General features: G+C 43.1%; 1 protein-coding gene and 1 non-coding gene across 4 annotated transcripts in view; both read right to left on the reverse strand.

Annotated features, from left to right (window-relative positions):
* Window positions 1–14,567, reverse strand: part of DNAJC5 (DnaJ heat shock protein family (Hsp40) member C5) — an 83,493-nt gene extending 68,926 nt beyond the window's left edge. For all 3 annotated transcript variants that reach the window (XR_009154553.1, XR_009154554.1, XM_058178042.1), the window contains exon 1: window positions 14,338–14,567. The gene's annotated coding sequence lies outside the window, so the exon portion shown is untranslated. The remainder of the gene's footprint in view (window positions 1–14,337) is intronic.
* Window positions 14,568–15,407: 840 nt separating this feature from the next.
* On the reverse strand, window positions 15,408–15,479 carry TRNAE-CUC (transfer RNA glutamic acid (anticodon CUC)). Its single transcript has one exon. It is a non-coding gene; the product is annotated as a tRNA-Glu (tRNA).
* Between the last annotated feature and the right edge of the window lie 9,366 nt (window positions 15,480–24,845).

Consider the following 24,845-nt stretch of genomic DNA (forward strand, 5'->3'; position numbering starts at 1 on the left):
TGTATCTACCTTTCTTGTATTAGGTGCTTAAGATCCTCTTATTTAATTCTCATGCACTGAGTATTAATCTACACACAGTAAAGGCCATGAACCCTATGAGCCAATATTATTTCTGATTTATCATTGAATAAATGATGCTCACAGAGGACTGACTTAAAACTTTACAAAGAGACCACAAGTAATTAAATAGTTGCATTCAGGCATTCAAAGTTGTCCTGAACTACTAAGTTTTCAGTAATTTTCTAAACCTACTTACTTACCTACCTACACACACACACACACATATCACTTGTCGCTACATAGACAAATCCCTGCAGTTTTCTCGGCAGCATTTATGGAAGAGATTTGCCCTTGTCTTCTTCCTAGGAGCAGAGCTCATGGTTTCCCAGTTTCTAGCCTGTTGCCTTTAATTAGCTCCCAAGAAATCACTACAAAAGAAAGATTACCACACTGTACTGCTTTTATTTGAATGTATGGCTTACAATCCACATTTGGGGTTACCTACGGAAAAGGCTATAATAGCAAGACATGGTATAAAAAGGAACCAGCAAAATGGTAAAGGGCAGGAACACCTTTGCTCTAAAAGGCACACCAATATTTGGAACTTTCTAATTTTACGAAAATAATGTAAAGTGTGGAGCTTTGGGTTAGGATTGTTCCTCTTAAATGCACGTGGCTAAATGGCTCCATTGCTGTGCATAATGAAGAGTTCCTCGCACATGCTTAATTCTTGGAAGCAGGTGCTTGGAATAAACACAACAAAGCTATTCCTTCATGCTTTATTTGCAAGCATCTCAAGATGCTTTTGTTGATCATATTGGCAACAGAATGCTAGCACAGGTCGTGCTCAACTTGCAGCAATTCATTCAGCAACCACTTGAAGCTACATCGTACTGAAAAAGAATGGTCCTCATGCTTATGATTGTCACAGCATCCCCACGGTCACATGATCAAAATTTGGGCATTTGGAAACCGGCATGGATTTACACCTGTTGAAGTGTCTTGGGATCAGGTAATCACCATTTGTGATCTTCTCAGTCAGCTTCTGGTAAGCAAAGTCAACGGGGGAAGCCGGATTCGCTCAACAACTGCAGTGATTCACTTAACAACCGTGACAAAAAAGGTTGTGAAATCAGGCACCAGACACTTAACAACTACCTTGGTTAGCAATGGAAATTCCGGTCGCAATTGTGGTTGTAAGTCAAGGGTTACCTTCTGATTCAGCAACGCTTTCAGCAGCAAATTTATATAAACAAGAGTACAGCAGATGTCTGGATTCCTAAGACTTACTCACTATTTCTTATTGTTTTGGATCAGTATTACTGCAACAGATTCTCCTTCACATATGCTTGACTAAAACAAACCATATTTTTAATCCAGTTTTTAGCCTTTTCCAAGTTGGTTCAAACTGTGCCTAGACTTGCCCATAAATTGTACAGAAATGCCAGCTATGATAGACAGGCAATAGATTTGTTCATTTTAGAAATGTACGTACTGTATCTTTAACATCAATGGATATAACAAATTTAAAAATTCAGAGCCACACATGTTAAAGTTCTCATGAGATCATGACATTTTAAAGTAAACAACTCCCTTATAAGGACACCCTTAAACATAAAAATACTTGTCAGCCCTTCAAGATAGACCAGGTCAGGAAACAGGATTTTGACAGAAGAGAATATTTGTAGCTCAGGGTTGAACTGTGGGGTTCTTGGTGCTCTCTGAGCTTTGTGGTGTCCTCGCAGACATTTCATGACCCAACTAGGTAACATCATCAGTGCACTGTACCTATCTAGTTGGGTCATGATATGTCTGCAACAAAACCACCAAGCTCAGAGAGCACCAATGACTCCACGTGTAATATTTGAACTTTACTAATATAGGCTAAAGTAGCAGAAACATGAAAAACTGACTATATTCCCCCCTGCTCCTCCAAGAGTTAAGCCATAGCCAATCTGAGTTTCTTTCTAGTTTTCTTCTTGTTCTGAACTTAAATCGTATTTTGACAAACTGCTTTTGCATGGTTTCTCCAAGGTCATCTCTATGGTTGTGCCCATACTGCTACGCCTATCTTGACTTCCTTTTATAATATCTATGCTACTCATGCCTTCATCCCATCCCGAAATGACTAGAGATTTATCACATGGAAACTGCCCTATGTGGTTACCTCAGTGAAACATATCAAGTCAAGAATAATCTCAAAATAACATTCTCAACTTTATTGTTTCATTGTTTGTTCAATGCCATCAATATTGTACAGCAACAGTTTTCAAACATTCCCCACATTGGAATGCAACCATGGGCATCTTGGTGTTCCTTAATTCTGTATTTATAGACTATCAATCTGTTTTCGGCATATGTGCTTTTAGAAGTCTGTGGTAGTCAATAAACTGAAGAAACTATGCCAGGTATTTTGTATGGATTTTCTTGTTAGAATTCAGGACTATCTTACATAAGCTGGCTGAGTTAATTATTCTATTTGGTGCCATGAAAGCATGTTGCTGTCAAAAAAATGAGAACCAAAAAGAGAGTAATTTAACCGGAAAGACTTTCATTTACAAATTTATGGTACATTCACACTGGAGGGTTGCAATTTTCTTCCATGCTGTATAAATATTACAAACCTGTAACCCTCTCTCTATTTATCCAATTTATATCTCCGACCATCGCACATTCATGTCTCTGGACTGCTTCCAATTAAAATAGAAGCAGTACCAAAACAAAAAAGCGAAACAGCCATACAAGCAATACAAACATTAAAAACAATTCAACAATTAAAAGCTATACGGTACAGTACCAGGAAGGCACAGCCATTCAAGAACAATACAGTTATTTTATGGGATCTATACCACTCTCTGACCCCGGGGCCAGATGACAAAGCCAAATCTTCAAGCTCCTTCCAGAAGGCTATCAAGATCGGGCCCAGACGTACGGGAAATGATGTTCCACAGGATAAGCACAGCAGGAGAAAAGGCCCTACTTCTAGGTCCCACCATATAACATTTTCTACTGGATGCAAGCTTCTTCTGCTGCACCTGATGGGATGGATAGATGTCGGTGGTCTCGCAAATGATAGCAATAGAACTTATATACTGCTTCACAGTGCTTTTACAGCCCTCTCTAAGTAGTTTACGGAGTCAGCCTATTGCCCCCAACAATCTGGGTCCTCGTTTGATTGATCTCAGTAAAATGGCTGAGACAACCTTGAGCCGGTGAGGATCAAACTCCTGGCAGTGAGCAGAGTCAGCCTGTAATACTGCATTCTAACCACTGCCCCACTAGGGCTCCTATAACTTTATTCTATGATATGGAAGGTTTCCTTATCATCTAAAGACTGGTTAAAATCTTAGGGTGAGTGCAACACATGACACACAAAAGCTATATTACATCAAGAATCTATAGATTATATTCTGAATAAAATAATCTACATATTACTTTTATTCGTGTGAAGATGACAAAGAAAAAGGAAGAGGGCACATTTCTATATTTTAACATTTGATACTACATCCTCATATTCATGGAAATTGAAACTGAGTAGAGAAAATGACATTTTTAATTAATTTCCACATGCATACTCTCACTTTCTGTTTGTGAGAAAAGCCAGCTTTATTTTTTTTTTAAATTATGCCACCCATCTCCCCAACAAGGTGACTCTGGGCGGATTAAAATAAATTACAAAAATACAAAAATAAATATTGGTCACCAGATTTTCAATTTTTTTTTCTCCCAAAAAAAGCTGGTATTCTTAATGCTGTAAAACATTCACAAGAGGAAAAAAATACACCCAACTTTCATGTCTGCAAAGTGAACAAGCTAACGTTAGCACCAATATTAAGAACCAAAAGCTCCAAAAATTGCCACTCACTTGAAAGTATGTGATATGTGAATTATTTCTTTCCATATAACATTTTCCATAAACATTAGACCATGGGAGCATTTTACAGCCTGCCTAGACCCCCAATAAAAGGACTTTAAGGTAGAACCACATGATACGTACAAACAATTGTAGCTCCTTCTCAATAGCCCCTTCCCCCTCAGCAAAATACTCTAGAAGAGAAATGTTCTCTGTTTTCCCTTCCTTCCGGGCTTCATTTTCCAAATGTCTATTTATCTCATTGAACTCCTACAGGGAGGAGGAAAAAAAGGAAAGAGGATAAGAAAAAGTAGTGCATCAAGGTTTAAAAGTTTAACGCACGCCTCTTTTACTTTCTCTCCCTCCATTTCTCTGCTTCTGACAATCTTGAAAGTTGGCCTTTCTCCCTACCCACCCCCCCGGGGGAGAGGTAGTCCTTGTCTTACAGCCACAATTGAGCCTCAAATTTCTCTTGCTAGGCGGAACAGTTGTCAAGTGAGTTTTGGCCCATTTTACAACTTTTCTTGCCATAGTTGTTAAATGATTCACTGCCGTTGTTAAAATAGTAACACAGTTGTTAAGTGAATCCGGCTTCCCCATTGACTTTGCTTGTCAGGAAGTCATCACAGGTAATCACATGGCCCTGGGACTCTGCAACCGTCATAAATATGAACCAGTTGCCAAATGCCTGAATTTTGATCACATATTTGTGGGGGTGCTGCAACGGTCATAAGTGTAAAAAACAGTCCTAAGTCATTTTTTTCAGTGCCATTGAAAGTTTAAACAGTCACTAAGTGAATGGTTGTAAGTTGAGAACTACCTGTATTCAACTCAACTCAGAAGACCCTCAACTAAACCAGAGAAACTAAGAAAGAAATGGAGGTGTTCATTTTAGTATTACATGCTGGACAGCTCCACTAGAAACGCATCCAAGATAAAGGCCTATTTTTTAAAAAAAACTACTACTGCTATTATGTTGACATGATTCTCCGTCTGAAAAGGCCACATTGTATTTTGGCTCAAGAGAGCATTGATAAAGCACAAAGACAAAGCCACATTTAAAATGGCAGGAAGACCAACTTCCCAAACTAAGTAATTTAATAAAGCGTATTCATTTATTCTCATTTGGAAGCTGAACTTCCCCAACCTTTTGCTTCCTAAGTAAATTGGATCAATTCTCCGTACCTTCGGCCAGCAGGACCATCAAATAAAACTCTGCTGTGGGTGTATTTGACCCACACAGCTGCCAAATAAAATGTGCTGAGAAGCAGCAACTCAGCTCCCCTCCCTCATGCTGTCACTTCACTTCTTTCTGCCCTGAAAACAAGAGCACTTAACATTTATACACTTAATTGTTACACAACAATGTTCGATGCTGCTTTCTAGAGATGTTGGATAACTTGCTCTTTTACTTGGAATTACAAAAGTAGAAGTTCAAAGAGAGCAAGTTGGGGAATAGTGTGTAAGAACTGGTTTACCTGAGAAATTCTTGGCAATTCTGACACACGTGTTTTGAAACAAAACAAAACAAACAATCCATTTTCTAGCATAAAATGGATTGACTAGTGCACCGTTTCTCAACTTTAGCAACTTTAAGATGTGTGGACTTCAACTCCCAGAATTCCCTAGGCAGCATGCTGGCTGGGGGATTCTGTGGACAGAAGTCCACATATCTTAAAGATGCTCAAGTTGAGAAGCATTGATTTGGTGCATACGAAAGCGAATTGCTGAATCATCATCCTGTATGTAATAAAAACTTACAGCTTTCCTTCAGACTTTTGCCACTAGCTAAAATCTAGAAGTAGCTAAAAGTTTCCATGGATACAGACAGAGATGCCTTCAAGAAGAGATACATATTAAAGTGCTTCACTCAGCAACTGGGCATTTCACTACCCACAATGGACAGAGGAAAAGATGTGAATAACGCCTGCATGGACTGAATCTTGTAAGAAACCCATGAGCAAGTTCATGGCAAAGGCAAACACACAGTAATGATTGTGTTCAGGTTCTAAACATTGAAACAACCTATCCAAAATAAGCATACTTGTATCATTCAGTTCAATAATGTTGAAATACAGTACATACAAATTCATACAAACTGCTATATGCCCATACAAATCATTTTATGGCTTCCTGGGATAGATGGTTTATACGGCAAACTAGAGTAATGAATACTCACAACATACTACATACACATCCTTCCAGCCTGTTCAGAAGTCTAGACTGCAGAAATATGCAGTCACTATGAATCTTGCTACATTTGTGTGGAGAAGGTGAAGTGTGAGGATGAACTTGAAACAGTAACTGATTCGTAACAATTATCGTATTATAAATATTCTACAGCCTTTAATATTTTTGTTTACTCTGCTTATAGGAAATACAGGTAGAGCTCAACTTACAACCATCTGTTTAGTGACCATTCAGAGTTACAATGGCAGTGAAAAAAAGTGAGTTACGATCTGTCCATGGACTTACGACTGTTGCAGAATCACCACGTTCGTGTGATCGAAATTCAGGCACTTGCAACCAGCACGTCTTTATGATAATTGCAGCATTCCGGAGGTCATGCCATCTCCATTTTCGACCTTCCCAGTTGGCTTCTGATAAGCAAAGTCAATAGGGGAACCTGGATTCACTTAATGACCATGTGATTCATTTAACTCCAGGGATTCACTTAAGCGCCAAGGCCAAAAAAAAAAAAAAAATAAGGTCATAAAAAAAAAATTCGGGACAACTCACTTAACCCTCGCCTTGCTTAGGAACGAAATATTCTGGTCCCAATAAGTTGAGGAATTTCTGTACTGAGAGAGATTCTTTACCCAATGAGGAAAGATTATTAACATGTTTATTTATTAATTAAATTTGTATATCCACCCCAAGACTCTACTGAGTGAAGTATTAATATTGTCATTCATATTGCAATGGACATCAACAGAATTACTGCTACAGTTTCCACTAAGAAAAGTATCATGGATTCCGTAAGCAGGGAATTGGATTACTTTTAAACAATTCTGAAATGACAGCAATAATGTCTCTGGAGATTCTCAGTCATGCAGGTCATGGTTCTTCCAAAGATACTTTTTCAAAAGGCGACTGGATTTTGTTTTTCCTTAAAGACATTTCGCTTCTTCTGAAGAAGTTTGCATGAGAAGTGAAATGTCTTTAAGGGGCTAAAAAAACCTCCCGATGCCTTTTGGAAAAAGCACCTTTGGGTCAAACAACATATATAAGTTAAAATCAAAAGAAGAAAAGTTTAGCATAACTTTACCAACAGCTTCCCTGTTAGACAAGGAATTTGAACCTAATGAAAAAACCATGAAGAAGCTCAGCCAATAAACGCAGCCACACCCACATCTGCTGAGGGATGAAAATGCAAGAAATGAAACTCAAGGCAATTTTGTTTCCTTTTCCTGACTATTAATGCAACCTGAAAATGAATCCCAAGGATCCCACTCGAAGGAAAGAAAATTGGGACCAGGACAAAAAACATCAAAGCAACACCTGCCACCATTAATGGGGTCAGGAATGCTATTTTTTCTCAATATTCAGCGCTACTTGGGGAAATGATTAATCAGGGTGGAGGTTCGTTCTTCAAGCTTGTGGGTTGATTTCCAAACATTTTGTTACTAGGCTAAGGAACATTTTTAGCGGAATTTAGGGAATTCTGAAATGTTTAGAAACTAACCCACAAGCTTGGAATACAAACCTCCACCCTCATTACAGATATTCGCCGTTATCACAAAACGTTAATATTTCCAAAGCAGAGATCTCTGTCTTCTTACAACTAGGGATCCTGTAAGGATACTTTCTTCAACATGATATCCCCTGGAAATGATACAAATAAAACTCTCAGAATGCCCAAGGAATTCCTGGAGAACTCTGGGAATCTCAGCACATCAGGGGGCTGCTGGATTAGGGAAGGCTAACTTTTTATGAATTGCAAATGACAGTAATGAAAAATATTGGTACTTGAAAAAGGAAAGGAAGACAGGTGGGCCTGTCTCTTTTCATTCCATAGGATCCTTCCTGTGAATATTCCACAAGAGCAAGTTTAAAAAAATATATTTCATTTGTAATACAGGCAGTCTTCGACCTACCACCAATCAATAGCCATTCAAAGTTATGCCAGGACTGAAAAAAGTGTCTTGTGACCCGTCCTCACACTTACAGCCATTGCAAAATCCCCATGATCAAAATTCAGGCATTGGGCAACTATCAGGTATTTACAACAGTTGCACCATCCTTGGGTCATGTGATCGTCACTTACAATCTTCTCAGAAAGCTTCTTTTTTTTTAAATTTACATTTATATCCCGCCCTTCTCCGAAGACTCAGGGCGGCTTACATTGTGTAAGGCAATAGTCTCATTCTATTTGTATATTTATATACAAAGTCAATTTATTGCCCCCCCAACAATCTGGGTCCTCATTTTACCTACCTTATAAAGGATGGAAGGCTGAGTCAACCTTGGGCCTGGTGGGACTCGAGCCTGAAGTAATTGCAGGCAGCTGTGTTTAATAACAGGCTATCTTATCGCTTGAGCCACACCGCGGCCCTTCTGACAAGTCTGTGGGGGAAGCCTGCTTCACTTAATGACCACACAATTCACTTAGCAACTACAGGGATTTGCTTAACAACTGTGCCAAAAAAGGGCTTTAAAATCAGGTGCAACTCAATAACCCACCTTGCTTAGCAGCAGATATTCTGGTCCCAGTTGTGGTTGTAAATTGAGGACTACCTGTTTGATGCTACTTGTACTCAACCTTGGTAGAGCTGTTTTCTGGACAGGCAGGATGGGATAAATTAAAAGTAAATATTGTGGATGGGAAGGGCACAGACATTTGTACCGGTGTATTCCCCTGAACTGCATATTCAGCTCACCACACAACTCTAAAGAGCAAGTGGAGGATTTAGAATAGAATAGAATAGAATTTTTTATTGGCCAAGTGTGACTGGACACACAAGGAATTTGTCTTGGTGCATATAGTCTCAGTGTACATCAAAGAAAAGATACGTTCGTCAAGAATCATAAGGTACAACACTTAAAGATAGTCATAGGGAACAAATTTAAGACAGTCCTTCTCACAATTCTAAGTTTTAATCTGGAACCACAAATTGCTTTTTCTCTTCAGAGTGTCTTCCATTTCAAGGCAACCATAATTCTTAATCCTGACTCTACCAGGCTTTTGACTGAGAAAGGACAAAGTTGGAAGAAGGAAGAAAAGGCACAGCATCCTAGGGAAATCTATCATTTCCTCCTTCGTGTAGGCTATGATTTCATGATTGGATTCATTTTGAATAGGTTCATTTGAATGTGGAGTGAGAGAAACAATGAAGCAAGCCAGAATTGGCCCAAATTAGGGTAAACATTGCAAAGACCTGAGAAAACTATGTAGACTGAAAGGAGAGCCAAAAGTAGAATACAATAACAGCATTGGAAGAGACCTTGGAGGTCTTCTAGTCCAACTACCTGCTCAAACACAAGACCCTATACCATTTGTTAAATGGCTGGCCAATCTCTTCTTAAATACCTCCAGTGATGGAGCACCCACAACTTCTGGAGGCAAGTTGTTCCACTGATTAATTGTTCTAACTGTCAGGAAATTTCTCCTTAATTCTAGGTTGCTTCTCTCCTTGATGAGTTTCCATCCATTGCTTTTTGTCCTGCCTTCAGGTGCTTTGGAGAATAGCTTGACTCCCTCTTCTTTGGGGGAGCCCCTGAGATATTGGAACACTGCTATCATGTCTCCCCTAGTTCTTCTTTTCATTAAACTAGACATACCCATTTCCTGCAACCGTTCTTCGTATGTTTTAGCCTCCAGTTCCCTAATCATCTTTGTTGCTCTTCTCTGCACTTTCTAGAGTCTCCACATCTTTTTTACATCATGGCGATCAAAACTGGATGCAGGATTCCAAGTATGGCCTTACCAAGACCATATAAAGTAGCATTAACACTTCATGTGATCTTGATTCTAATCCTCTGTTGATGCAGTCTAGGACTCTGTTGGCTTTTTGGCAGCTGCAGCCCACGGCTGGCTCATATGTAAGTGGTTCTCCACCAGAATTTCCAGATCAATTACTGCTGTTGAGCCAGGGACCACCTATTCTATACATGTGCATTTGGTTTTTCTTGCCTAAGTGTATACCTAACTTTTCTCATCACTGAATTTAATTTTGTTGATAGGGCCCAGTGTTCAAAGTCTCTGGAGATCATTCTGGCCTTGAGCCTATCTTCTATAGCAGGGGTGTCAAACTGGTGGCCCGCAGGACGGACGTGTCACGTGCAGGCCACGCCCCACACCAGCTCCGCAAAGGAAAAAAAACCATGAAATCTCACATGATGGCAACGTGACGCCGCAAGTTTGACACCCGCATTTTATAGTGTTGGCCGTTCCCACCAGTTTGGTGTTGTCTGCAAATTTCTTCTATTCTCTTTTCTAAATCTTTTAATATTAATATTCAATATTAACATTGAAATAATGTAACATTTTAATAAATATTTATAAAATATTTAATGCAATATTTTAATATCATTCAATAATGGTGTAAACTGCTAATTTTGTTTTGCAAAAGTTTGATAGTAACATGAGATGTGGTACTGGCTACCAACTTGACTGTCTTTTAAAAAAAAGATTAGACTAATTCATTATAGTCCTGGGATTGCTTCTGAAGACCCTCTACTGAGAGACCAGTAGGCTTCTGTGGGCAGTTAGTTGACCACAACTGAGAAATGCCTGTTGAACAAGATGGGCCAGGGCATTGCTTATGTTCTTAACAACCTCCCAACAGATCAGTGTTTACAAAGATTCCGCCTTTTCTTTTAAGTATCCAAGCTCAGCTTCCTGTTCTTTTTAATACAGCTATATGCACATATGTCTGACTGCAATTCTACTCCCCATAGCCTACTTAAGTAAATTCCTAAGGCACAATAAAAGATGCCCAGGCAGCATGAGAATTTTTTTTCCAAAATACAAGGAAACAGCATTAGTAACATCCTCAAAAGTTTATGCTGCATGAAATAAGATAATAAAATGCTCTGACCTCAATATTTGTGCAACACAGGTTTGCTCAGCAAAATAGCAGGAGAAATGCAAAATGTTTGCAATCCTTCCACAACCCAGTGGTTCAATAGAATAGCAAGGAAAAAGGCATAACCTTCAAAAGTTTTAAAAGCTGGCAATAAATGCAATAAATGGCTGGCAATAAATACTGTTTTTTAAATTTGATCAATTTTGTAATGCAGGATTATAAAAATCCTGTTCTGGAGAAAATAGAATAGTTACAGCTTTCATTGGTTAAATCCTGAACACAAACCTCAAATATTATCAGAATGTCTATTATCAGACAAGTAGAAAATAGCAGAAACTTCATTTTGGATAAGAATTAATTAAAATAACTCAAAGCAACATGTAGTCAAAAATTGAAATATTCAACATAGTCTACAGTATTCCAGAATATGTGTTGGAGAGAGGATGGGATGCTTACAAACAATACAAAGGAGAAACACAAAAATATGGGAAGGAAAATTAATGAAGTAGACTATGAGTTCAAATCCCACCAGTCTCTCTCTTCTCGGTCCAACCCACTTCACAGGTTTGTTGTGGGGAAAAAGGAAGAGAAAGGTGTGTTGGATATGTTTGTTACCTTGAGTTATTTGTATAAATAATAAACAGGAAAGTGTGTGTGTGTGTGTGTGTGTGTGTGTGTTCAGTTTTCTTCCTCCATTTTTGAATTTCTGGTCTTTTAGGCCTCAAAATTATACATGTGTGTGTGATAATTTTTAGGGCCAAGAGACCAGAAATTCAAAAATGGAGAAAGAGAATTGAATTTACTATCTATCAAGAAGCTACCTTAGCTAAGCATCTCCAAGAAGTCCAAGAAGCAGATCTATTAACAAAATGAACGGAAGAATTTAGGCAACAGAAACATAATGTATTGGGAGCTCTTTCACCTTCTGTTTTTCTTCCAAAGTTTATCTCCCTTTCAGTAATACTAAGAAAATAAGATGTGTTAATTCAATTAGCTTTATGCAGAACTGTAAAATAAATGAATCATGCACCACTGGCAATATCCAATTTAATCCCATATGTTAAATAGTTCCCCTGGCCTTCAGTCAAAAGTCCTGGGAATCACAACAGACTTAACTGCTGCCAAAGGGGGTGGGGGGCGGATAGGCAACTGACCCAATTTGTAGCCCTCATTCCTCTTGTAGTCAAGTGAAATGAAATCAAGAGGCACTAAAGATTTCGTCAGGGAGACTGTAAAGGGGACCCTATGTCTGAAATAGCTTGCAGTGAATGCCCCTTTCATCAAGTATGCAAGTACTAGCTCCTTTCTCACTTCCCTTCCAAATGAATTTAAATAGCACATTTATTTATTTGCAATGTTTTATAGGCCCTTTTGGTCAACCGAGGAAATCCACAGTTACAGTTAAATACATATCAAAGTTTAAAACCAAGACCATACATTATAAAACAATCTGATTCATTAAGTATCTAACATTGCCCTTTCAAAAAAACCCCACCCCAATTTAAATCTGGAAGGATAATCAAGTGGCAGCCACAGTCAAGTGCACCCTTTGCACAGCTCCATCTTGTATACCAACTGCAACCTTTTCTGTAATTTTTGCCTCAATTGGCTTACTGTGATGATCTCTATTTGGGATGTCATTAAAAGGCAGTTAGCAGTAGAAGCTGTTCCAGATTGTGGCAATTGGATCACCTAATAGCTCTATTTTGATTTCTTTGGGGACTACCTCTAAATAACATCTGCCCCCCCCCAATCCTTTTGATAAAGTAGAGTAAGATCATTAAAGGTCCTCTTGATCACAGATTGCCATGTGAAAGGACCATAGAAACAGGCCTCATTAGTTGCTGTTCCCCACATCTAGAACAGGATCCCCCCAGATATCTAATTCATCCAGCAAGACTGCTGTGACTATCCCTCCACATTTACTTTTAATTAGGTTTTTTTTTTTTGATGGGGGGGATGTTTAATTCCTAGTAAATCTGGTGTTTTATAATGTATAGTCTCAATTTTAACTGATTGTTATGTATTTATTTTAACTTCAACTATGGATTGGCTCACTCAGTGGATTGCAACGGCTGATAAAGTCTGCAAATAGATAAATAAATGTCTTTCGGTACAGTAATTAAAGATGTTGCCTTAGCTCACGGAATGACCTATCTAGCTCAGTCTTTGCTTCAGTAACCAGCCAAGAAAGGCACTCTCACCATTACACATCCCAAGAAGAAAATCGCAGCAATAAAACAGCTTGAACTGATAAAAGCAGATTTTATCTCCTACTGGCCCAAAGTGATATACTGATTTTTGTCTCCCCCCCCCCCAATTCCCTATTCCACACCCTCCACAAAAGGCAGAAACGAACAGCAAAAATTAGCAGTGCATTTATTAATTGCAATATTGCAAACCGAGGCTTCCCCAGATAACCAGGCGTGCAAGACATAAAGTTGATACAAGCCCCTGCTGTCTTTCAAAGGCACCAGCATTCAGTCTGAAGGCTTTGGTGTTGTTTTTTTTCCTCCTCCTCCAGAAAAAGAGCTCCCTAATTCCAGCCACAGGGATAATGAACTGACCCGGTCTGGGCCATCAAGTCTGTAATTCAGAGCCACAGATAAAATGTAGGAATGACGCACATCTCTGATTCTTCATCCTCCACTCCTCAGGGGTCTGGTTAGAAACGGCATCGGCCACCGAACGCTCAGCACCCACCGAGCGTTCATCGTTCTCCATCCTCATCAAATTCATAACGTCAAAACTGCTGTTAAAAGGACCCGATCAACCGACATCAAATGAAACCGCATGGATTTGGAAGCATCAAGATTGGGGAGGAAGTGGGGGGGCCACACCAGATTCACCTTCCATACACCTCCCAAATTACAAAAAATAAAAATAAAAATTGCAAGGCCCCACCCCAGTATCTTTTTTCCCCACCAATAGGGATTTTTTTTTAAAAAAAGGATGATTCCCAACGCAAGAGGCCCAAAGGATGCGCCCGCCTGTCCGCAAAGGGCTGGCCCAGCTTCCCACGAAATCACCTGAGAGCTCCTCCTTTGCAAAATCCAACTACCTCTTGAGAAGCCCCCAGACCCAACATCTGAAAGAGAGCGGGGGTGGGGCGGTGGCTAAGAGATGGGGATGAGGGGCTTCCCCGGCCCAGCAGCATCTCCCCAAAATCCTGGGGCCTTTCCTTGGCCCGCCCGCCTCCTTCCAGCATCGGCGGGCTCCTCCTCATCCCTTTGCCAGCCAAGCCTATAAAATGGGGAGGGGGGGGCGTTAGATGGGCACGAAGGAGTCCTCCCCCCCCGCCCCAATCCCGGTTCCTCAGGGCAGCGGGACTCCCCTTTTCTTCACCTTCCCCCCCCAATATGCCGCCCCCCGACCCGCATCCCCACAGCCCCCCCCCACGCCCCCCCACTGCGCCAACGTCGCCTCCACGCGCCCCCTTCGCCGGCCCCCTCTCACCTGCCGCCTTCGACTTCGCCGCCGCCGCCTCAGGGGCGGCCTCCGCGAGCCGCGACGGGGCGTGAGGGGCGGGCCGGGTTTCCCTCAGAAAACTGACGGACGGACGGGCGGGAGGAAGGCAGGCAGCAGGGCCGGCGACGGGGCGCGAGGGGAGGATGTGGGGGGGGGACGGGAAGGCAGGCAGCCGGCCGGCCGGTGCCAACCGCCAAAAAAAAAAAAGCCCGAAACGCTCGCGCCTCACGACCAGCCCGCCCGGATACAAGCGACGTGCGCGCTCACGAGGCCGGCAAGCGGAGAGGAGGAGGCCATCCGCGTGAGGAGGCGCGAGCGCGCAAAGGTTGTTGCGGGGCGGGGCGAGGGGCGAGGGAGGGAGGAGAAAGCGCGCGAGGAGGGATGGGCGCGTGAGGGAGAGAGGGAGGCGCGTGAGAGGGGTGAACGGGAGCGCGCGCGCCTCCGCAGTCTCTCTCTCTCTCTCTCTCTGAGGCGAGGTTTGGCGCAGGCGGTTGGGGGCGGGTCTCGGGCGCGCGCGCTCCGGCGCTCATGTGGGGGTGGGGGGAATAGAAGCGCGCGCTTCGACCGGAGTGGGGGAGGGGGAGAAAAAAAAAAAAAGAAACGATCCAAAAAATTGATATAGATATATTTATTTATATATATATTATAGGAAGAGGCTGTGGCCGGATGAGGAGAAGCGCCGGTGAGGCGGGGAAAGGAGAGCGGCGGGCGGAGGCGCCGGCTTTTGCCAGGCGCGCGAGGAGCGTGAGGCGCGCGGGTGGACCTGAGGGAGGGAGGGCGTGTGAGCGAGGCCGCCGCCGCCGCGCGTGCGCACAAGGTTTTACTGCTGCTCCGCGGGGAGGGGAGGGGGGGGATTCCCGGTGCTTCCCCGGCTGGCTTGGGCACGGCCGAGGCGCAGTGCTTCTGCGGCAGGAGGGGTAGCCCCCCCCCTTCTCCTCCTCCCATCCCGCCTCGTGTTCTGGCTGGCTGGGAATGATAGGCGCTGGGGTTCTCTGGAGGAGAGGCAGGGATGCAAAAGGGCTTTGCCATCGTGTTGCGCCTAGCTAGTAAAACTCACTTTCCCTGACCGGGAATCGAACCCGGGCCGCGGCGGTGAGAGCGCCGAATCCTAACCACTAGACCACCAGGGAGGGTACTGGTGGGCTTCTCTATGTAGCCTTACCAAAGTGAAATTTTCTGGCTTTCTTATAATTTTCATGCAATTTCTAGCGATAAGGGAAGAATGGAAGAGAAAGCAATGTGCAGTTAAGCATTGGGTGCATTTCCAGAAAGCATTTCCAGAAAGCATTGGGTTCCAAGAAAGCATTGGGTGCATTTCCACTTAATGTCAACCGCTTCAATCTTGATTGCAGAAAATATGACTTCAGTAACAGAGTTGTTAATGCTTGGAACACACTACCTGACTCTGTGGTCTCCTCTCCAACTCCTAAACGCTTTAACCAAAAACTGTCTACCATTGACCTCACCCCATTCCTAAAAGGACTATAAGGGGCGTGCATAAGTGCACAAAAGTGCCTACCGTTCCTGTCCTTTTTTTTTTTCTTTAATTTTGTCACAACATCATACAAAAAGATTATATAGTATATAAACATATAAACATATATAGGAAGAAGAAAAGAAAAACAATAGGACGGGAACGGTAGGCACGTTTGTGCGCTTATGCACGCCCCTTATGGTCCTCTTAGGAATGGGGTGAGGTCAATAGTAGACAGTTTTTGGTTGAAGCTTTTAGGATTATGGGAAGAGACCACAGTCAGGTAAAGTATTCCAAGCACTGATGATTCTGTTGCAGAAGTCATATTTTCTGCAATCTAGATTAAAGCGGTTAACATTAAGTTTAAATCTATTTAAATCTATTGTTTCCTTTCAATATATGTTCCTGTATATAATGTTGTGATAAATAAATAAATAAATATTATGTGCAGAGAGAGAGAGAGTGAGGTCCATGGGTTAGATTAGAAGATGCCCCTATCCCTTACTTGTCTCTATCAGAATTACCTGAAAAGCAGGAATGGGGGCTTCATTTCCCCTCTTCCTCCCAAAAATATAGGAAGATGGCTGCATGTGCAAATGAGTTTGGTAACCAATGTAGCATTATGTACAGGTAGACCTTGAGTAAGTTCATTTAGTGACCATTCAAAGTTATAACGGCACTGAAAAAAGGTGACTCGGGACCGTTTTTCACATTTACAACCATTGCAGCGTCCTTAGGGTCACGTGATCAAAATTCAGAGGCTTGGCAAGTGGTTCATATTTATGACGGTTGCGGCAGTGTCCCGGAGTCATGTGATCCGCTTTTGCGACCTTCTAACAACCACAGTCAATGGGGAAAGCCAGATTCACTTAACAACCGTGTTCCAAACTTAACAACTGCAGTGATTCGTGTTAACAACAACTGTGGTAAGGAAAGTTGTAAAATGGGACAGGTTCGCTTAACATAGGTTTCACTTTAGCAACACAAATTTGGGGCTCCATTGTGATTGTAACTCGAGGACTGCCCTTGAGGTGGGCTAGGACTACAACACCCAGAATCCCCACCTAGCTCTGGGAGGACCAAAGAGTGCAAAGCCTCTGCACTCTCAAAGCTGGATTGTCTCATAGAGCAAAGTTCAGGGCCAAGGACATCATATAATTTCTTCCGCTTCCTAATCCAGCCTACAAAGGAGAAATTTCCTGGTGGTCTCCTATCCATGTATTTCCCGCTGGGGTTTGCTTCACCTGCTGAAGTCTGACTTAGCGGCAACTTCTGATTACAGGTAGTCCTACAATTCTGATTGTAAGCCACGTCTCATGTCCCCCTCCCCCTCCGACAACCGGGTCAAGGAAGTCCGTATCAAACGTGGCAACGAAGCCTCTGCAGCTTGTCAAATTCCTTCGAGGTTTCTCAGGGCAGGCAGGAGTCCAAGTTGTGACTTCAGCGATAGAGTCCGATATCAGCCAACTAGATGAGACTTTGCTTGCCTCAAGGTTGGAATGCCAAAAGCAGGTCCTTTATATAGGCTGTGGGGTGTGGCTCCATGACTCAGCATTTATCCAGGCCTGCCCCTCCCTTCCTTCTGCTGGCGTCTCCTCTCAGATCTCCGAAAGCGAGGATCCTCCCACTTTGAATTCTCTTCAGCTGGATCTGCTGTCAGTAATTCCAGCACGTGGCTGGCTTCCTGCTCACACGCTGTAGGAATGAAGTTTATCGGGCTTGTCTGTTCACTCCTGACATCTTCTCCGGGCATGGGGCCAGGGCCGGGGGCTGGAGGCATGACAGGCCGTTCATCTTCATTGTCAGACTCCGAGTCTGATAACAGGCCCGGGTGGAGACGGGAGGGGCCCGGCTGAGGAGAGGAGGGAGGACGAGTCACAACACCATGATGGTGTAAACAGGGATGTTTTGACCCGTCAGGTTTTGTCTGCTGGTTAAGACCTGTGAAATGCTGAAAGAACATTTGCACACCGGTCCAGTGTTTCTGAACCTTGGCAGCTTGAAGATGTGTAATCACGTAATCACGATCTGACAGTTCATACTTAACAACTGGTTGCAGAAAGTCACTGGAGAAGCCAGCAGGAAAGATTGCAAGTCACTCAGTAAGACTCCACCATCCACACATCCCGTTCTGTGCTCATGCTGACCACCCACACCCACATGATATCTATCACATACCCCCTCACCTTCCCCGACCCTCGCTATGCCTCAAATGGTACCCCCTTGTCAACACTCCCTATGCACTTCCCCTTGCTCCCTTCTGCCACCTGGCAGCGGCTGCTGAACTGGGACTTGCAATTTCCTGCTGGCTTCCCCAGTGACTTTGCTTGTGGGAAGCCCGCAGGAACTTGCCTTGCCTAACAACTGTATGATTCACTTAACAACAACTGCCACGGATTGCTGTTGCTAAGCAATGTAGTCCTGTTTTAAAACCGTGCCCCTTAATTACAGTAGCTCCAGTCCTAATGGCTGCCGCAAATCGAGGACTTCCTGTAATATTTTTTTTATTTGCGCAAGTAGTCCTCGACTTACAACCACAATTTGGCAGCCAAATTTTGATCACGTGGCCATGGGGATGCTGCAACGGTCGTATGTGTGAAAAACGGTCATAAGTCACTTTTTAGTGCTGTTGTAACTTTGAATGATCACTAAACGAATGATTGTAAATCGGGGGCTAGCTGTACTGTGTTTCTACTGAACTGCACTACTCTCAAAAGAATAAAAATCACAGTTTTTTAACAGTATATTAATCTTAAAACATTACCTACTGTAATTTCAATTCTATCATAATTTAAAATAGCATCAACTGCTATCACCGAAAATAATGCTTCCAGCTGCAGCTGTTAAGCGTGCATGGTGCGTTGAGCACCATACATCCAAAAATTAATGCATCAGCGACCAAGATATGTTGGCTTTAACAAAATGTCATGAGTAATTACAAATTTGGCAAGAAATGCGAAAAGCTAGAGCAAATGAACGATTCTAGGTACATTGCTAGAACCTTTGCTAAAGTTGCAACTATACTAAAACTTATTTGTTCTGTCTCGCTGGACTGGCTTGATTTTTTAAAATTTTAATTTGATTAATTGGGGTTTTAAATTTTTAGTAATTTATAGGGTGTAACTGTGTTTTAGTTTTGGCCAATTGAATGAGTTTTTTAAGGGTTGTTTTTAATATTGTCTGTTTTCTTGTGTTTTAACTGGCGGTTCACCGCCCTGAGTCCTTCAGGAGAAGGGCGGTCTATAAATTAAAATATTATTATTATTATTATTATTATTATTATTATTATTATTATTATTATTATTATTATTATTATTATTATTATTATTATTGATGGAATAATGTGAAGACAATCGCTGATAGACAGGTGATGGGCAAGTATAGGTAGTCCTCAACTTATGACCACAATTAAGCCCAAAATTTCTGTTGCTAAGCGAGTTTTGCTCCATTTTGACCTGAATTTTGATTGTGAGGACATTGCAAAGGTTGCAACCAGTGCCTTTGTAACTTTGAACCGTCACTAAATGAACTATTGTAAATCGAGGACTATCAGTACAGGTGCTCCTCAACTTAAAGCCACAGTTGGGACAGTAAGAATTTCTATTGCTAATCAAGCCTGTTGTTAAATGAGTTTTATCCAGTTTTATGATTTTCGGTCATTAAGTGAATCTAAACTTTCCCCCTTGACTTTGTCAGAAGCCAGCTGAGATGGTTGCGATCACATGACCCCGTAATATGACCTTACACCGGTCGTAAATACATGCCAGTTGAAAGCGCCCAAATTTTGAACACGTGACTCAGGGACACTGGATGATTGGTGCGAGAACTGGCTGCAAGTCACTTTTCTCAGTGCCGATCTAAATTTGATCACTAATGATCAGTAAATGAACGGTTGTAAGTCCAGGACTGTCTGTGTAGTACTGCCTATTCCTTTTCTGTCCTTACTCTAAGAGAGATTAAAATGGTGGGTAAACCAAGTTTGTTTAGGGATTCTCGTGGAAGTTTTGACCTGAAACCAGTCCATGCAAAAGGAAACCTCGAATATATAAAATATTCCTGAAGCGGGTATGTGACGATCCTTTTGGTTGTTGTTGTTGTTTTTTCTTTCTATATAGATTTGCTCTTACTACAGGTAACCTGTTGTGACCCAGGCCCAAGTAGGTAGTAATAAACTTAGTCCGTGGAAAAACAAACTTTATTCGAACAGCTGGGAATTACTTCATTCCCAGCGTCGTTCAACTCAAAGTAAAACAAATGTCTCCCAAACACAAATTCTTCGGTTTTCTCACAAACCTTAGTCCAGTAAGGCAAACTGCCAAAGACCCTTCCTGACAAACGTCCAGAAGCCATAAAAACAAAGACGTAGATGAAGCAGAAGACGCAGCTACAACGTTGTTTTCCGGCAAAGCTCAAACGCCGTTGCTGGTCTGTTTTAAGCCTTATGGGAGGGGCCAATCATCTCTTGGCCTTACTCCTGAGTCGTCCTCTTTACTTGAGCTGCTCTTGCCTTCTGGTAGCTCTTCTCATGTGTGCATTAGGAACAGGCTCCTCCTGTTCCTCTGCCTCACTACTATCAGCCTCTGGACTGGAGGCTCTGGAGTCCGCACCTCACTTCCCGATGGCCCTGGCCTCACCTCAGCCTCATCGCTGTATGACTCCATTGCCAGCTTCGTAGGCTGCTGATGGACTACAACATAACCCTCGACTTGCGACCACAACTGAGCCCAAAATTTATGTTGTTAAGCGAGACATTTGTTAAGTGACTTTTGCCCCATTTTACGACCTTCCTCGCCACAGTTGTTAAGTGAATCACTGCAGTTGTTCAGTTAATAACACCGATGTTACGTGACTGTGGCTTCCCCTGTTGTCTTTGCTTGTCAGAATTTCGCACAAGGGGATCGCATGGCCCCAGGGACAATGTGAGTCAGCTGCCAACTCTCTGAATTTTGAACACACGACCACGGGGATGCTGCAATGGGCGTTAAGTGTGAAAAATGATCATCGGTCACTTTTTCCATGATGTAACTGAACAGTCACTAAACAAGTAAGCTCTTGTAAGTTGAGGACTACCTATCATATTTTTCAGAATGTAAAACAAACTTCCCCTCCACCAAAAGTGGGTAAAAATTATGGTGCATCTTATAGACCAAGGGTCTCCAACCTTGGCAACTTTAAGCCTGGCGGACTTCAAGTCCCAGCTTTGCTGGCTGGGGAATTCTGGGAGTTGAAGTCCGCCAGGCTTAAAGTTGCCAAGGTTGGAGACCCCTGTTATAGACCGAATATGGGCTCCTTTTTGGCCTCACGAACCTGCCATGCATCCCATTGTCGCCCTCCCCTGGCTCCCAGAAGCACTCTGCAGGCCAAAAACTAGCACGTTTTTGGCGAAAATAGTGCTTCTGGGGGCCGGGGAAGGCAAAACCAGCAGAGGCCAAACACTATTTTTTTCCTTGTCTTGTCTAAATCTAGGTGTGTCTTATACGGTATATTAAAAAATGAAAGAAAAGAATACTATGATCTATCTATCTATCTATCTATCTATCTATCTATCTATCTATCTATCTATCTATCAGGTGAAATGCTCCCGGTTCAGACTGGATCGCCCAATCCGGTAGCGATGGCAGTGGGTGGTTTGGAGAACCAGTAGCAAAAATCCCTGCACCCCCCGCCCCAGCTGAGCCATGCGATCATCAGAGGTTGTTTTTGTTTTTTTTACCTTTAAAAGCATTTTTTCCTTCGGCCAAAAAAATGCTTTTTAAAAGCAAAAAAAAAAAAAGCCTCTGATGATCGTGCGGCTCAGCTGGGATAATCGGAACCCTTTAAAAGCTTTTTCCCCCTCTGGCGATCCCAGCTGAGTTGCCTGATCATCACAGGCTTTTAAAAGCATTTTTTCGGCCGAAGAGGTTATAGAAAAAAGGCTTTTAAAAGTTAAAAAAAAAAAAGTTGGCCACGCCCACCCAGTCACATTACACCACCACCACCAAGCCACACCCACATAACCGGTAGTAACAAATTTTACATTTCACCCCTGATATATTTATTTATTTATTTATTTATTTGCTGGCTAGCTGGCTCTTCTCACTGGCTAGGATGTCATAGTTCCTTTGAGTCTCAGGCATTTCTTCACCCAAATCCATCTCGGTATCATATGAATATTTTTTTGATTGATCTACTGCCTGCGTTCTCCCCCACCCCACCCAAAAGAAACCCCCACCCATCCAAAACGACTGCACATTTTCCAGGCAAAAAACTCAACTTCCGGCCCCAAAGCTAAAAGATTAATTGCATAACGTTGCTGCAGCATTAAGACGTATTCTCTGCCTGGGTTAGGACGACACGTTGGGCTCTTGTTCGCTGAACTGAATTAACTACATTCAGAGTCTGCATTGCTGAACCATCAACTCACTGAACTCACAATAATCAGCAAGCGGTAAGATTGCCCGGAGTGGGTATTGTGTGAAGTTGTGTCTGCCTGTTGTCCTTCAAAGTGTTTGCAGCCCAGCAAGGTGGATTTTTCAAAAGCACAGCTGGGTGATGACATGAGTGATGCAAAGCAACCACTGGCTCAACGTCTCTTTATGTTATGCCAGTACAGATTGTCCTCGATTTATGACAATTGCAACCAGAATTTCTGGCAGATCGTTCAGTGGGTGGTGCTCAATTTTACCACCTTTTTGGCCGAAGTTGTTAAGCAAATCACTGCAGTTGTTCCGTAAATCATGTTGTTAAGGGAATTCAGCTTTCCCCTCTTCCCCACTGACTTTGCGTGACAGAAGCTGGCTGGAAAGGTGGCAGTTGTGTTGTGCCTCGCCCGCCCTCCTCTCCGCAGCCGGGCCCCTCCCATCTCCTGCTATCTCAGCCAGAGGCCGATAGTGAAGAAGAATGGCCTGGCATGCCTCCAGCCCCCAGCCCTGGCACCATGCCCGGACAGACTGAGCAAACAAACCTCCCTCCTATAGTATGCGAGCACGAAGCCAGCCACGAGCTAGAATTGCCGGCAGCTGAGCAAAAAGACGAAAGGTGGGCTGATTCCCGCTTCCGGAGAATGGAGAGGCGACGTCAGCAAAAGGAAGGGAGGGGCAGGCCTGGATAAGTGCTGAGTCATGGAGCCACACCCCATGGCCTATATAAAGGATCTGCTTTTTGGCATTCCTTGAGTCAGGCAAAGTCTCATCTGGTTGCTGAAGTCACACCTTGGATTCCTGCCTGCCCTGAGAACTCTGACAGGAATCTGGCAAAGCTGCAGAGGCTTCGTGGCCACGCTGGATACAGACTTCCCAGACTTCCCGGCTGTCAGAGGAGGAGTGGGACACGACAAATTGGTGAGTACATGACCCTGGGTCACTGCAACCATTGTAAGTACATGCAGATGGCCAAGCGTCCGAATTCTGATCACGTGAAGTGGGGATGCTGTAATAAGAGGCGTAAGTGGGAGGACCAGTCGTAAGTCAGCATTTTCAATGCCGTTGTAACTTTGAATGTTCGCTAACCAAGTGGTTGTAAGTCAAGGACTACCTGAACTAGCCATTCCATTCACACATGCTAAATTGGTTAGTATTAATCTTGGTTAGGGTTTTTTTTTTCCCCCAATGAAGCCTTTTGTACTAACTCAGACCATTTGGCTATGATCAGTGCAGAGTTAATCCTTGGCTTACAACCACAATCCAGCCCATAATTTACGTTGCTAAGTGGGAAATTTGTTAAAGTCAGTTTTGCCCCATTTTCCGACTTTTCTTGCCACATTTGTTAAGTGAATCACTGCAGTTGATAAGTTAGCACAGTGGTAGTCAACCTGGTCCCTATCGCCCACTAGTGGAAGTTCCAGCTTTCATGGTGGGCGGTAGGGGTTTTGTCCAATACTGAAGCACTTTCCCTTTTTTTAATTTAATTGACTTTTTAAAAAATTTCATAGCATTATTTAAAAACATTTTCATTAGGTTTTCATAAAATTCCCCGTGACAATTTAAAGTTCTGAAAATAGACTATTTGTATCGCCCGCGCATAAGTTTAGTTCATGTTACGTAAGTGAAACTAAATGGCGCTATAGTGCGACCGCAAACAAAAGAGCCTCGTCCCAGAATAGCTCACGCATCTCCCCCCACACCACCCAGCTGTAACAGACAAGCAAAGCTTGTAGCGCCCCCCCCAAAACCCAATCCACGATGCGCGAGAGGCTTGCACAGATGACAATACACGGCGCATTACTGTGGAACCGGTGGGCGGCTAGAAAATTTTACTACTAACAGAGATACAAAAGTAGTGTTGTGCCTTGTCCACTTTCCCCGCAGCCGGGCCCATCTTATATGCTTCCAAACGCTGAGGAATGTCCTAGTATGCCTCCCGGCCCCAGCCCTGGCTCCATGCCCAGACAGGCCGAGGAGGAAGTGCCTCCAGCCCCCAGCTCTGGCTCCATGCCCAGGCAAACGGAGCAACTAGACCCCTCCCCCACAGCATGTGAGCCTGAGGAAGGTCAATTACCAACAGCTGCAGACTGGAGTGACCCTCGCTTCAGGAGAATTGATAGGCGGCAGCAACAGAAGGAAGGGAGGGGCAGGCCTGGATAAGTGCTGAGTCATGGAGCCACACCCCATGGCCTATATAAAGGATCTGCTTTCTGGCATTCTCTGAGTCAGGCAAAGTCTACCTTGGATTGCTGAAGTCACTTCCTGGTCTCCTGCCTGCCTTGAGAACTTTGCTAGGACTTTGGCAGAGCTGCAGAGGCACGCCTGATTCGGATTTCCCTGACCCGGCCGTCAGCGGAGGAGTGGGACACGACAAGTGGGCGGTAGGTATAAAAAGGTTGACTACCCCTGCATTAGGGCATCGTAAGACGTTGTCTGGCCAGGGACATTTCCTATGAACACATCTGTATAGCATGCATTCACAATTTCAGTAGAGCAGTAAGGCAGGCCACAGGTCCCTCTCCTGGTTTCCTCATAACAATAAAAACTTAATTTATTTTTATTCTGCCTATTATTTTTTATAAATAACTCAAGGCAGCAAACATACCATATTTTTCGCAGTA

Source organism: Ahaetulla prasina, chromosome 3 (assembly GCF_028640845.1).
Source record: "Ahaetulla prasina isolate Xishuangbanna chromosome 3, ASM2864084v1, whole genome shotgun sequence".
NCBI classification, from domain to species: domain Eukaryota; kingdom Metazoa; phylum Chordata; class Lepidosauria; order Squamata; family Colubridae; genus Ahaetulla; species Ahaetulla prasina.